General features: G+C 35.1%; 1 protein-coding gene across 1 annotated transcript in view; it reads left to right on the forward strand.

Moving 5' to 3' along the window:
• The window catches only part of LOC124404848 (zinc finger protein 395), an 84581-nt gene that overhangs the window by 15427 nt on the left and 56575 nt on the right, over positions 1–12579 (forward strand). The window lies entirely within an intron of this gene.

Raw genomic sequence — 12579 nt, forward strand, 5'->3', positions numbered from 1 at the left:
ATAGATTTTCGATCAGAATTAATATCATTCTAGAGAAATTTATGAATTTGTTTGATTCGACGTGTTTCGATGCTCGTTTCGATCTTTGCTGCGACAATGAATGCGGCAATACCTCGACCGCATTTTATACCTATTCATAATGCCATCCGTACCCGCCGGTTTATTAGGAAAAAATCTAGGGGATTTTTATTTTCAATTTAGGAGAATTTAGAAAAAAAGGTTGGCAGACTCGGAGAAAAGCTGATTTAGTCATCTGGCAACACTGATTCACGAAGTCAGTCGAAACCGGACCTTCGATTTATACCAACACACACGCATGCGTTGACCATAAGTACTACCTAATTTCCTTAACATCCAGATAGAAGGTAATCGGAACGAAATGGAATGAAATTTATCTCGCAAGCTAAGGCAACGTCGATCGGTTACAGTATCTGGTGCCTTGTACCTTAACCTTTATTATGCTATCGAGTCGGAGGGAGTCGAAGTGCACGTGCCTTCCTCCCCCCTTTTCTCCCTCTTCGTTGCCATTGCGTTCGGCTTCGGCCCGCTCAAGGCATTGCATCTACACATGCAGCCATATTCGTACGTCATATACACACACATACATACATACACACATACTATATATGTATATACATAGGCGTGTGTCGTAACGAACTGCTATGCGACGGCACGTGCAGCACCATCTCCTTGCCTCGGTGTAACGCATGTATACACATATTATATATACATATATAGATATACAATACATACACGTATAGTGTAATAATTGTATATAGGTACGCATGTACGTACGTGACGTGTATAACTTTGTACCTTACAAACCGAAAGAAAGAGAGAGAGAGAGAGAGAGAGAGAGAGAGAGAGAGAGATAGATTGCAGCGACTGCATACAGAATAAATATTTCTAAACCACAGTTATTGTTACTGTTGTTATATCGTCAGTGTTGCTACTGCCTTCTCTATAATCAAAGTTTTTCTTTTCAGACTAGGTAACAGGTTCACTTCTCCGCCCACGATAATTCCATTCAGTTTCTTTGATGCTACATTATATACATAATATAACGAATTTTTATGTAAAATTAATTTATTCAAGGAATCGAATGATATGTGCAAGTTAAGAAGAAAGAAATTCCATAATAATGGATCTTTGGACAATTTATTTACTCCAAGAACGTTTCTGTGTTGTAATATAGAATCTTTTCATCAGGTGAATTTCTGCAACGGTGAGAAGAAAATATTATTCAATAAAGTATTTCTAAACATTGTTATACCGTATAAAAAATATATATATTTATATTATACATATATATATTGAATACGAGGCATCAAGTTGTATGATTAGTGGGAACAAGTTTGCACAATGAGCATTTTGTCCTTCGTTAGTCCGCACGTGCAGTAAAATAGTGCAATATACATATGTATACACATTCATACAAACATATATATGTATATGTATATAAGCTACGGTCACTACAGGTCGACGATAATAACGAAAAAAATGGAAATTTCTTATTTATCGTCCTGCGGTTGTGTTGTTTCTCTTATTTTTTTTGCGGTGGTTTTCTTATATTATACGACGATAACGTCGATTTAACAGTGAGAAAACACAACGTCTGTCTCTTCTCGCACTATGTCACAAGAATTTGTCTAAGACAAAGGAATTAGAATCGGTATTGCGCATGCGTCGTTGGCAGAAGGAGGCCGGGGTGCATGCTGCTGCCTATTGCCGTACGAATCCAGGTCATGCCTTGGCAATTCCTGCTGTAAAACCACAGACGATTTATGCTGTTGTTGCAAATTACAATTAAACAGATATATATATATGATTATGTTTCGCGAAATTTCGAGTTGAAGAAGAAAAAGAAAATAAAAAAATAAAATACAAAATAAAAACAATAACTTGCGTGCGTAATTATTATAATTATACCGTCACTCGAGGCACCTGAAAAACACTCTACGATGCAGATGTAACGGTTCCGAAACGTGCAACCAAAGCTACCTTCCTGCACACACACCACCACGCCTTTGTATCGCCGGTTTGTTCTTCCGGGTCGTAAACCGTAAGCCGTATGTATAATACGTATAAGCCGTATAAATCGTTGATCGTAAATCGCGAACCGTGCGGCTCAGAAGGTCTTCACAGCCGGTGCAAGGTCATTGCGTCGATTGCATCATAACTTGAGCGCAAGTGCATTATATAGGTATAATGAATAAGTTCGAAATAATGCTACCAGATTGATGAAGGAAAAGAAAAAAAACAACCTTTTTTTTAGACTTAATTGCATTATAACGGAGGTGAAATTATCGTATGTCGCAAGTTTATCTCATAAACTTTCTTTCCTCCTATTATTATTAATTTCGATTTGTTTATCGTTTTAATTTTGATCGATCGATCGAAAGGTTTAATCTATTACGCTGATACTTACAATATATTTATCATCATTGTATATATATACACACTAGGGTGGCGCAAAAAAACCGACAATTTTTTTTTTTTTTTTGAGTCTCGTGTGACAAAATGTTAGTTTTTGATGTTTTAAGGGCCCTCTCCAAAGGACAGCTCAAAATAAAGTTTTAAGAGGTCGCTACAAATTTTCAAAAAAAGTAAAAAATCGTCAAAAAAATTAAATGAAAAAAATTATATTTTCAGTATTTTGTTTGATTTTTGATTCATATCGTGGTGTATTGTTATCGATTCTTTCTTACTAAATTAAAGAAAAAAAATGTATGAAATTTTAATATGAATATTAAAAGGTCGCACGAAAAGATCTAAAGAAATGCACCAAAATATTGAAAAAAATTATTAGCGACCTTTCAAAATTCAAATTTTGAACTGAAACTTTCGGAAACTTATTTTTTTTTTGTCTATGAAATTATACCGTAACGAGAAAAAAAAAAATTGAAAAAAAAAAAAAAAGAAATCGGTTTTTGACGTTTTAAAAAATGTGGAGCGACCTCTTAAAATTTTTTTTTTTTTTGAACTGTCCTTTGGAGTGGGCTGTTAAAAGATCAAAAAATAACATTTTGTCACACGAGACTCAAAAAAAAAAAAAAAAATAGTCGGTTTTTTTGCGCCACCCTAATATACACTATTCGGATCGAGATCTTATTACTATTATTATCCAACATGAAAAAAAAATATGATGCTTCACGGATGCTACCAACAACTGAATAATTTCTCTTTTTCTTGAAAGCAATAGGTCAAGGTAATCGAAAATTGGCAGTTTTTTTTTTGCCATTCCTCGAAGGTAATATATTTCTTCATGAGAATAATCACACAATGAAAATTAGTATTTCAGACAAAAATATGTCACAGATCTTCTTTACTATCGAATTTCACTCGTTGAACCGCTGATATAATCGATTATAACCGGAATCGAGAATGGAGAGATATCTAGTAGATGAAACTAGATATCAAAGCTTCCATATTTTAGACCAACTGAGCGTTTCAGAAGTTTGAGCAGAATTCATGATCCAGAGTCATACCTACTACATACGTCTTTTTTTCATTATAAAAAAAAAATATCAACAAGTTTCGGCATAAATAATCGAGAGAAGGGAAAATATACTTTTTCAATTCTTTCCTTAATACTTTCTTTGGTTTAGCCACTTTCTTATGTAATGTACATAGCATACTTAAATTCATATATAAATTTTACTACATTTATTTACATACTTTAGAAATTTATATACCAATATATACCTACACGTGTATTATTCGATAGAAACAAATCATTTTTACACAGTTCTTGGATAACATATATCGGATGAATCTTTGCGAGAGAGATGAATGGATAGATATATAGATAAAGCTCGAATGGCGGATAAGAAGACAGGATACATAACGAAAGAGAGAGGAACAGATGAATTTCACCTCAACTGCAACGGGGCCTAGGTTAGTTAGGTATGAATAAATGAGCGGTATTCATGTATATAACATACCTACGTACGTACGTATGTATGTAAAACGCGTAGCGACGTAATTTGAGGTTATGCCGTACGGCGTGGAGTATAAGCGCGCGTGTAGATTGGGCCTGCGGACTGCGGAACGAAATAACGAAAGAACGAGAACGGCACCGACCCAAATAACAACGCGAAGTGGGTCGCAACCCAGAATGCAAACCGGTCCTCACTTATATTGTAATACTCACTGCGCTCTCCGAGCACAGCGCTCTGCGCAGTTTCACCAGAAATTTACTTTCGATTAGAATGTAGACACTTTCGCTCACGATATACACGCATGCCGCGTACATAACCTATACTACAAACTTTTTATCATTATATCCACGCTTCAACATCCGCCATCTTTTTTACTCAATGCAATCCGCACGTGCATAACGTAATTCGATGGTGTTTACTTGTATACTTACGATTTCCGAGAGTTGAAGAAAAATCCATATTTTTTTGAACGACAATTTTTATCAGAAACTTGTAAAGAATAAATATATATTTATCACTATTTTATTAATGTTAATATACTTATTACACTTTGAAGATTAACACAGTGACGAGCACTATAGTAGAGCGCACAGCTTATTGAGGAGGTTGCGCATCAAAATAAAAAGAGAAACAGAGAAACAAAGCAGAGAGACGTGAAAAATTCTTACGCTTGCGGGCCTAGACGCGCTTATTCCGGGATCCGACTGTATATTAGAAAATGTCGAAATTAACTTTATACAGTCGAGCTTATGTTATATGTACACATAATCTTGAAAAACCCACATTTATTTATATATATATGTATGTATGTATGTATGTACGCACACACGGCATACATAAGCTGAGGGAAAGGCACCGGATTCTCGCAACGCAGATCGCGTCGCGACACATGCTTCTGCTTTAAACTGCGTTGTACTACGAGGTGTAGAAGGAAAAGAGAGAAGAAAAAGTAACGGTGATATTATACAGATTTGTTAGAATCAAGTTCACAATCTAATGAGATGAATCACGATTCTTCAAAGACGTCCGTGAGTGCGATATAAATGTGAGTATAGCGAATATATCAGAGGTACAGTCAAGTGAAAGAATTCTTGAAATGAAACAATGATAAAATCAAGGTTGATAGTTAAGTAAAAGTCGAAAGTTAATGTAATGGTATTGAGCTTCGTTAAAAGGATTTCTTCTTATACGTAGCAGTATATTAAAAAAGAAAAGTTAGAACAGCAGACTCTATCAAAGTGAATAGATAACAAAATTCTCTACATTTCTCAAGTCTACGGATTCTGTATTAATTAACGATTTTTTTAAATTCTATGTACCATTATATCCTTGCAGCATTTTTGTGTAAAAACCTTCCACTTTTTAACACCCAACTTCAAGTTTTATTTTTCAATATAAAACATGAAACGATTCACTTAAATATAATCTTCATCAGAACCTCTGAACTTTAATATTTCTGCTCTGCGTCATTTCCTTCTTTCGATGTTTAATTTCGGCTTATTTAAACCTCGTAATCGATCATCGATTTGTCACTAGCCCCCATAACCGTCAGCAACGTTCTTCCCATCCTATTTCATACTCGATGACATTCCTGACTATATCATCTTATATTATACGCAATGCAAGAAAGGAGAACCTGAACGAACAGTTTTATACATGCGATGACAATACGAAAAAAACGAACGACGTCACGCCTAAGTGTGTGTACACACATACACACCATACATGTATGTTCCCACATATGCACATGTTGTATATATGGTAACGAATAGCAATCCGTACATTATTATACAAGCATATGTGATGACTGAATGTGTATGTGTGTGTGTGTGTGCGCGTGCGTTTATACATAAATATATTTCGCCTCCGGTTGGCCTACAGTGACGTCACTGGTTGCGCTGACACGGTGACATAGTGACACAGTTTTCGCGATGAATACAATATGTATGCATAGGCATGCGTATACTTCTGTATATGTATATGTATATACCTACATACCTATATGAGCGACATGTCAGAAGGAGTAAGCGTAATTTCAACTTCTGAAGCAGCTGTTGCATTATAGCTCGACCATTATGGGCATTGGTTCCTCCAGTCATTTCGCCGCTGATGCAGCTGTTGCCATATAGTCTCTCTATGATACGGCTTTCCGTATTCGAATTACATAAATGTGATCATCGTTCTTTTTTTCTGCGATTCAAGGCGGTTCGGACGTGAAATCGATTACGAAAGAATATAATATGCATATTTTTTTGGTTTTTGTTTTTGTTTTTGTTTGTTTGTTTTTTAGGGATGTCGGAGTTTAAAAGGATCTTTTTAAGAGAGTAAGAAAAATTTGCAATAATATTTATTTTAAAGATTTTTTGAATATTGGAAATATCACAAGGAATCATCAAGTTACGATTTTATTAAATCGATTATATGCATGACCGAAAGCCATTAATTTGTGGTATTTTGGTACAGGGAGATTAGGATTTAGAGATTTGAAAACTCTCGACGAACCCGGATAAACCAACCAACCAACCATGGAATTTTATATCCTATTATTATTATTTAAGCAGTTATACATATTCAACTACTCGTACTTCGGTTTGCCAAACTTTACTTTTTCACAGTTTTATCAATATTTGTGAACACACAGGGACATGTTTGGTACCGTGTTTGAGCTTATAGCTACTACATTAAATTGGAACGCGAGAGAATTTTTCATTATTATTATCATCGTTATCATTATTATGTTTCTTTTTTTTCCAATGTCAATATCTTCCTTCAATTCATTTATATTGTTTTATTATCATGGTACATATGCATTTGACCCGGATTCTTCAGGAAAATTCAGTGAATATAAAATTGAGTATTTTTGAAGCCAATGGCGAATGGAATCGCGTTTAAAATATACCAACTTTCAAGGAAACCATCGCAGGCATCGTTCGAAAACGTTTAGGTTAATTACTTCAAAACAGTCTCTCTTGACCCAATTGCGCGCTCACTTGCGGCAACTGACAGTCGTAAGGTGTAAGAAAAAAAAGAAAAAAAAAAAAAAAAAAAGATGCTACAAATGATTAACAAAATAATAAAAGTGCATTAGTATAAATTACTTCTATGTTCAATTTGTCAGGTTTTTCAGTCGCGCTTTGAAATAGTGAAGAAGAAGAAGAAGAAGAAGAAGAAAAAAAAATGGCAACAGTATGAAAATAAAAAAAAAATTAGGATTGCTGTGGCCATGCCAAGAATAGATACACTTTTATAAATTATATAATACGTACGTACGTATATAGACAATGTATATGTATACATATGTATGTAAATAATATATGGCTGCAGGTTAAGGACCTCAATTATTCTCTCTCTCTCTCTCTCTTTCTCTTTCTCTCTCCTTATTTTTCTCGTTACTTGTTCTGAGGAAGCCCCGTACGTTGATTGGTTCTTTTTCCGTTCAATTTCCTGTTGAATTGCTGAAGTAACGGAGAAAGGGGAAAAAAAAAAAATTAACAAAAAAAAAAACAAAACAACGGAATTATTCGACTTTACACCCACATTTTACATCTTTGAAATATAACTCTTGAAAAATATTTTACACCTAAATGTCGATTATGTTAAATGTTTTCACCTTCAACCGTTTGAAAATTGTAAATAATTGTTTTTTTTTTTTTTTTTGTTCTTCCTTTGTTTTTGGGTTTCCAAGTAAACACGTGTAACATATGTGACGAAAAAAACAATGACAAACATCTGTTTTTCAATAAATCTGTGATTTTCACTATATTTTATCGTTTCTATAAAATGTTGGGAATACTTGTTTTTTTTTTTTTTTTTTTTTTTTTGGGCCTCTCTGAAAAGCAATGCTATGTAATATTCTGCTGTCAAATACAAAGAAAATAAGGAAAAATAATATTGCTATTGTTCAGTTTGCGTATGCACCTTATATGTATGATTCAAGAACGGAGGAAACTGCCTTGTTTGAACGACAAAGGCGTATGGGTTTAATCGTTGTATTTAAATCTCGGAAAGGCGGTGTTATAGATGTAAGGTGAACCCTGCAGGTGGTCAGCAGTGCACGTGCGCAAAACGCAATCTGATTGTGAGTAATCTGCCGCTGCTGCTGCTGTTGCTACTACAGGTGAATAAAACAAATTCAAGACTAACAAAGAGAACGAACAAAAGTAAACCCTGAAATGCATGAAGTGCTAAAAAAAGCACGCACGATATTTTTGCACAAGTTTATAACACTGTTAAACGCATCGTCATCAGGATTTCTTGCCAAGTGGAGTAAATTCAGAATGCACACTACTTAATTCACGGGTTAAATCTGGATTTTACCCTATTTTTTATTGCACAGGGGTTTTTTTTTTTGAAAATCTTACCAATCTTGCTGACATGAGAATCAACCCAAGTTACACCAAAAAATTATGCCAACTCTGAAACAGTATCTTGAATTTTTTCAGATTTTTTATTCGGCTACTTGATTATTTGAAAATATCAAAAATTGTTTTAAAAAGGTCGTTTTTGAAAATTTTCAAAATTTCTATTATTCACTTCGAACATTATTAGACCGGTTACATTATGGAGCGATTTTTGGCTGTATTTTTACACATTCAACTTTTTTTTTATCAACTTCATCATGATATCGGTCTCGAAATGTTCTAAGTAAAAAATAGAAGTTATGAGAATTTTTTTAGGAATTTTCAGACCGTTTACACAATGTTTCAGTGGATTGAAAAAATTGAAAGTGCTAAAAAAAACTAGAAAAAAATCGGCCCATCATTTTTGAGATTTTTAAAAAAGGTCCTTTTCAATATCACTCCCAGTACTTATAAGTAATTAACCAGTTGAAGAAAAATCTAACAATTGCAACAAAAATTTTGAACAAAATCAAAAATATTGAGATCAGACGTTGGTTGGATTCGCATGGAATTCCCCATATCTATAATAATATATAGGTGTAGTTGTAATACGTCAGCTTAATGTCGAGTTGTGCGCGTTTTAATTGCTTGTTATACTGTCACTGAAAAATTTACTGTCGATTCAATTGCGGCATGTCCTCCAGCTCAATGCCAGCAGATGTCTGCGCTATATGTATATGTAGATAATAGTACGTATATATATATATCTCAATACCTATTTGAAATTGGCGATAAACCTTCAAAAACGGATTCTTCGAATCTATGCGTGTGTGGTATTGAGGATGAATTCAGTCCTTCGTTCTCGAGGTTCATGTCATATAAGAAAGCAAGCAATTCTTTTTTACATCTATTTATTTATTAATATTGTGACGTAAATCAATTCCGAGTTCCAATCTAAACGCACTTGATCAAATATTGTTGGTTCTTTTGAATAGTGTAGAATTTGCGTGCTATTTTTCCACCTGAATAATTCAAGAATTTTAAATATTATATTACACACATGTGAGACATGCCATGCCGCTACGACTAGTTTTCACCTCAGAATTTTTAATCTGTTTGAAATATTTTTTTTTTTTTTGTGATATCAGCGCCTCTAAAATGTAAAAAAAAATTTACCCACTCATGCAACGGTTTTTGAGTAATTCATATTCGAAACTTTTTTTGTTATTCCATCTTTTTGCAACATACTTCGAAGAATTTTCAAAAACTTCTTTTTTTTGCACTTTTCGTTATGAAATCTTTTACACGATGGATTCATTTTTTGTATTATTTTTCTTACGACTCGTCGATTCGATACAATACGGCCTTTATGTATCTCGATATTTGCCAATTGGAAGTGCAAATAAAATCGTTCGATCGATCGATCGGGCAGCGAGTGAGCGTTTCGATTCGCCCGATACGCTCCGTTAGTTTATTACCCGTGAGCTGAGTACTGCTCAATCTACGTCGTCGATACCACGTGACCATCAACTTACCACTTTCTCCTCCGGCTTTCAAATTTCTTATTTTATACTTACCTGTCTACCTATGCCAGTGTCTGCTGTGATATGTATAATACGCAGGGTGCAGGTTGATTGCGTTGAAGATTTCCAGCAAGGAGATCGAGCTATCTGCAATTACTTACGAAGCCTTTACCGTATCGTTACTATTAAGAAGGTGCCGGGAAAATTCTTTCAGAGCAGATTTTTGGAACATATATTCCATTTTTGTAAATGTTATTTGCTTTCCTTTGATAGATCAAGAAAAAAATCGTTCGAAACGATTTGAATACAAGGTACTACGCTGTTATGGTGGCACTGCGAAATACGCCATCTTCCGGCAGACAGTATATCGTACTAACTGCCATAGCCGTCGTATTTATAATAAAATTGTTTTTTTTCGTAGTATATGCCACGCTGAATCAACTCAATGTTACAAAACAGAAGTCCAACAGCTTGGACGATGTTCTCTGTGCCGTGATATTTGTCAAATCAGCCGGAAACGATCAGCTGATTAACTCGTGCGCCGCCATATTGCCCTGATTCTTCTCCACCCCCATTAAGTAAGATCTCGATACCTAATTGACCCAATTATTCTCGTAATATCCGTTTTATGACTGTTTGTTGTTGTTGCTAAAAGCATTTAAAGATGAATATTGTATAATTAATTATCTGAGATTAATTGTATAACTTTCGAACGAATTTCACTCAAGTGACATATTTGTAAAGAATTCCACTCTCTACTAACAATAAATGCTTCCGGGATCAACCTGCGAGGATTACAATTTCTTTTTTCTTCGTACAAGCTTTTCTGGTGGGAACAAAAACAAACAAAAAAACGTTTCTTTCATCCGAAATGCCCCACCATACATTATGAGTCTTGACACCTCTGAATAGAGGTTCAGATAAAGGTACAGATAAATTCACTCGCCTTGTGTGACTTGACGTTTGGCAACGGCATCTTGTTCAGTATGTACGGTAACAATGACGTGGCTGGCTCGTTCAGCAAATAAACGAGCATCGTATCACATATGTATCATCCGTATTAAATACCTGAGACGTATGCAGGCAGCCATACTCAGTGCGTTGAATTCTGACCATTCGAACCTAACCTAACCTAACCTAACCTAACCTAACCTAATCTGACCGAACTAAGCGTTTCCCGGTTGAGTGATGGTCTGAATTCACACGCAAAGCCCATACAGCCTATAATAATATATAAGGCAGTGCATACTGTATAAATACTCGATTGTCGTTATATATATGGAACTCTGTTATATCTACCCACCTCGGATCTAAAGGGATCCGAACATCTGATGGACTGACCTGCCTCACGGTTCTTTTTTACATTTATTATTATTATTCATGCCACTTTTTTCTTTTTTAACGTATTGTGTAAGATATACAAAAGAAAAGATCGAGACAGCGGTCGAAGAGATCAGAAACACTTATGCTGGAATTTTGTTGTTTTAACGACAAATTCGGCAAATGGTATTTCACATTTTTTATTCCTTACCTCCCGAATATTGAAGTAGCTTCATGTATTGATTTCGAAACATTACAAATCTATTTGCAGCGTATTATCAATCGCTTTGAGGTTATGGCGGGTTAGAAAATAGGCGAAGCTCGTGTCTTTTTTTTTCAATTCTTCAGTAATTCTCGAAACTGTACTCCGTGATTACTCAAGCAGGATCACGCACCCTATAATTTCTCAAAGTTTGGAAAGATTTTCTTTCCCAGGAGAAGAAAAAGGGTAAAATCCAATTTGTGGAATCAGTCGGTAAGATAGGAACGTTTGGAATGAGGTTATGTGTTACATTAATGTCACGATGCAGCAGGGCATCGACGATTACGCCTTCGGCACTGGTTTAATGTATGACGCAGCTACGCAGGATTCACGTGCGCATTCTTCTGGTTTACGCAATACGGAACTATTTATCAGGCATTATGTAGGTGTAGGTGTGATATCGCGTAATAAATCCGCACTCTGTCATGCCTCTACCGAGAAAATAGGAAATCTTTGCTGCCGTGCCGCATTGGGCGACCTTTGCCTCCGTTTTGCCTTCCATCGTCATCCACTTCTCGCTCTTTTTATGTCACCAATACACACTTAATACGTCTGACATACGGAAATCGTCATTTACTATACACAACACATACTCATGAACCGTGTGAATCAATATGTGTCTGTAAATATGTATACGTATGGGTACAGTGTTTGTGAGGCTCTCTACTGTACAAGTACAAGCCGTTCACATACAATCATGTTACATGTACATAAGTACCTATACGTGACGGCGTGGAACGTCACTTTTTCAGCCTTCAAAACGATGTATACTACTATTCTTCTAACTATTACATACACGCGTGCACGACTAATATTTATTATATCATCGTCGATGCGAAAATTATTATGCGCACTCGGTGTTTTGAACATTTTTCAGTTGTATACAGAAATTTAATATTATGTAAAAATACATATAAGTATCAATATCGTTATTTTTATTTTCATTTTCCCTTTTCAGTTTGACTTCAATTTTGAAAGTAAGACTCGTACTAAGTTTGTCAATGAAATTTTTTCAAATGATATTTTTCTTTTCAAATAGACGAGATATCTTCGTCGCAACGTATTGTGACGTCATTACATAGTATTTTTCTACGAAATAGTGTAGAAATCCGGGATTTCCAGGCTGGAATAAAAGTGCGAGGTTAGGTTGGGTTTATCGAATAACAACGTCACAAAAGCAGCGGACAAAAAAG

This window comes from Diprion similis, chromosome 3 (genome assembly GCF_021155765.1).
Source record: "Diprion similis isolate iyDipSimi1 chromosome 3, iyDipSimi1.1, whole genome shotgun sequence".
Classification (NCBI taxonomy): Eukaryota; Metazoa; Arthropoda; class Insecta; order Hymenoptera; family Diprionidae; genus Diprion; species Diprion similis.